We start from the raw sequence: 3,353 nt of genomic DNA, 5'->3' as shown, positions 1-3,353 counted from the left end.
GCGCGAGGCGGCAGGGTTGGCGGCGGCGGTGGTGGTGTTGGGGCGGGGGTGGCGGCGTATATAAAGGGGCGGGGCGGCGACTTGGAGGAGGGGGCAAGGCGCGGCGGCTGCGGAGTCCAACTCGGACTCCGGTCCGAGTGGCGGCGGCGGCGGCGGCCTGGCGCGACTGGGCCTTAGGCCCAGTCGGCGCGGAACCTTTTTTATTGTTTAAAACTTCACCGACCGAAATAAAATCCTAGAAAAAAATATAAATAAAAACCTAGGAATGCCAAAACAATTTTTCACCGTCTAAATAAAATATTTAGAACAAGATGAACATTTTCTTGGCCCTAAAATGCAATTTTGAAGAACATGCAATTTTTCTAATGCAAATAAAATCTGAATAAAATCCAATAAAAATCAATTTAATGATTTTAATATTTTTCCTCCAATATTTCATTTATTTTGGAGAAGTCATATTATCTCCTCTCTTTAATTTTTAATGTGAAATATTTTTCGGAGAGAAATAATTAAAATCAAATCCTCTTTTCATTATTTGATAAAAGAATCAAATATGAAGACCGGGAAATCCCCAACTCTCTCCGAGGGTCCTTGAGCTGCTTAGGATTTCGAGGATTACGGAACAGAAAAGCAATAAAACATGATATGCATGGATGATCTATGTATAACATTTCAAATTGAAAATTTGGGATGTTACAAACCTACCCCCCTTAAGATGAATCTCGCCCTCGAGATTCGGGTTGGCTAGAAAATAGGTATGGGTGGTCCTTGCGGAGATCATCCTCTCGTTCCCAGGTAGCTTCATCCTCGGTATGGTGGCTCCACTGAACTTTACAAAACTTGATAACCTTACCGCGGGTGACTCTGCTGGCAAACTCAAGAATCTTAACTGGCTTCTCCTCGTAAGTCAAATCACTGTCCAACGGAATCGCCTCCAAGGGTACTGTATCTCTTAATGGTATTTCCGCTATCTCAGCATGACACTTCTTCAGCTGTGAAACGTGGAACACATCGTGGACTCCTGATAATCCCTCAGGTAACTCCAACTTGTAGGCGACTTCTCCCATCCGTTCCAAAATGCGATACGGTCCTACAAATCTCGGGGCTAACTTTCCTTTAACTCTAAAACGTTTCACTCCTCGCAAGGGCGATACTCGCAGATATGCTCTATCTCTAATTTTGTAGGTTACCTCTTTCGTTTTGAGTCTGCATAACTCTTCTGCCTGGACTGAGCAATCTTCAGTCGGTCTCGGATCAGTTTTACCTTCTCCTCAGATTCTTTAATCAAGTTTGGTCCAAACAACTGTTGGTCTCCTACCTCATCCCACATCAACGGTGTTCTGCACCTGCGTCCATACAGGGCTTCAAACGGTGCCATCTTCAAACTGGCTTGGTAGCTATTGTTGTATGTGAACTCTGCATACGGCAAATTGTCATCCCAACTGGATCCATAATCTAGTGCGCAGGCTCTCAACATGTCCTCCAAAATTTGATTGACTCTCTCAGTCTGTCCATCTGTCTGCGGGTGAAACGCTGTACTGAACTCCAATCTCGTTCCCAAAGTCTGGTGTAACTGATGCCAAAACTTTGAAGTAAACTGTGTTCCTCGATCCGATACGATGGTCCTTGAAACTCCATGTAGACATACGATCCTGGACATATAGATCTTGGCCAACTTTGCACTTGTATAGGTGGTTTTCACTGGGATGAAGTGAGCTACTTTGGTCAAACGATCAACTACTACCCATATGGAACCATATCCTGCTTTAGTCCTGGGTAATCCGGTGATAAAGTCCATGCCAAGTTTATCCCACTTCCATTCGGGTATCGGCATAGGCTGTAACAGTCCTGCTGGCTTCTGATGTTCTGCCTTAACTCTCTGACATACATCACATACGGCTACATACTCGGCAATATCCTTCTTCATACCAGTCCACCAGAAACGTTCCTTCAAATCCAAATACATCTTGGTGTTTCTGGGGTGTATCGAGTATGGTGAGTCATGGGCCTCTTGAAGCATTAACTTCCTGATCTCCTGGTTGTTGGGCACATAAACTCGGTCCTCAAACCATAGGGTATCATGCTCATCCTCACAAAAACCTTTGGCCTTTCCTTTGCCCATCTTCTCCTTTATCTTGGCAATCTCTTTATCATCTTTCTGAGCTTCCTGAATCTTGTCCAGCAATGTCGAATGAACCTCCATTGTGGCAATGAACCTTTTAGGTACAATATCTAACCGAAGTTCCATGATGTCCTTTGCTAATTCCTTCGGCAGTCCTTTACTTTCAAGGGTATTAGCATAACTCTTCCGACTCAATGCGTCTGCTACGACATTGGCCTTACCTGGATGATAGTGTAGCTTCATGTCATAATCCTTTATAAGCTCCAACCATCTCCTCTGCCTAAGGTTCAGCTCCTTCTGGGTGAAGATGTACTTCAAACTCTTGTGATCCGTGTACACATCACAACGGTTTCCAATAAGGTAATGTCTCCAAGTCTTCAACACATGCACTATGGCTGCTAGCTCCAAATCATGTGTGGCATAATTCAACTCATGAGGTTTTAGTTGTCGTGAGGCATACGAAACAACTCTTCCGTCCTGCATAAGCACACATCCAAGTCCTAAGCGAGAGGCGTCGCAATACAATTGGAACTCCTTATGTATATCTGGCAGTACTAGCACTGGGGCTGTAGTCAAACATTTCTTCAACTCCTGGAAACTTGCTTCACAATCTTCTGTCCATTTAAACTTGGTATCCTTCTTCAACAGTTCAGTCATTGATTTTGCAATCTTGGAAAAATTCTCAAGTAGTATCCTGCGAGTCCAAGAAAACTGCGGATCTCGCTAACTGAGGTGGGTGCCAACCATTCAGTGACTGACTGAACCTTGCTGGGGTCTACTGCTATACCTTCTCCTGATATAACATGTCCAAGGAATCCGACTTCCTTCAGCCAAAACTCGCATTTGCTAAACTTAGCATACAGCTGGTGTTCCCTGAGCTTCTCGAGAACTAAACGCAAATGCTCTTTGTGCTCCTCCTCGTTCTTCGAGTATACCATGATATCATCAATAAACACCACAATAAACTTGTCCAAATATTCCATGAACACCTTGTTCATCATGCTCATGAAATAGGCAGGGGCGTTAGTCAGTCCAAACGACATGACCGTGTACTCGTATAATCCATATCACGTTGTGAACGCCGTCTTTGGTATGTCCTTCTCTCGTATCTTCAACTGATGATACCCCGATCGCAAATCGATCTTCGAAAACACTTTAGCTCCTTGCAACTGATCAAACAGATCGTTGATCATCGGCAGTGGGTACTTGTTCTTAATCGTCACTTCATTCA

Source organism: Triticum dicoccoides, chromosome 2A, assembly GCF_002162155.2.
Source record: "Triticum dicoccoides isolate Atlit2015 ecotype Zavitan chromosome 2A, WEW_v2.0, whole genome shotgun sequence".
Classification (NCBI taxonomy): domain Eukaryota; kingdom Viridiplantae; phylum Streptophyta; class Magnoliopsida; order Poales; family Poaceae; genus Triticum; species Triticum dicoccoides.
This window is presented reverse-complemented; position numbering follows the sequence as displayed.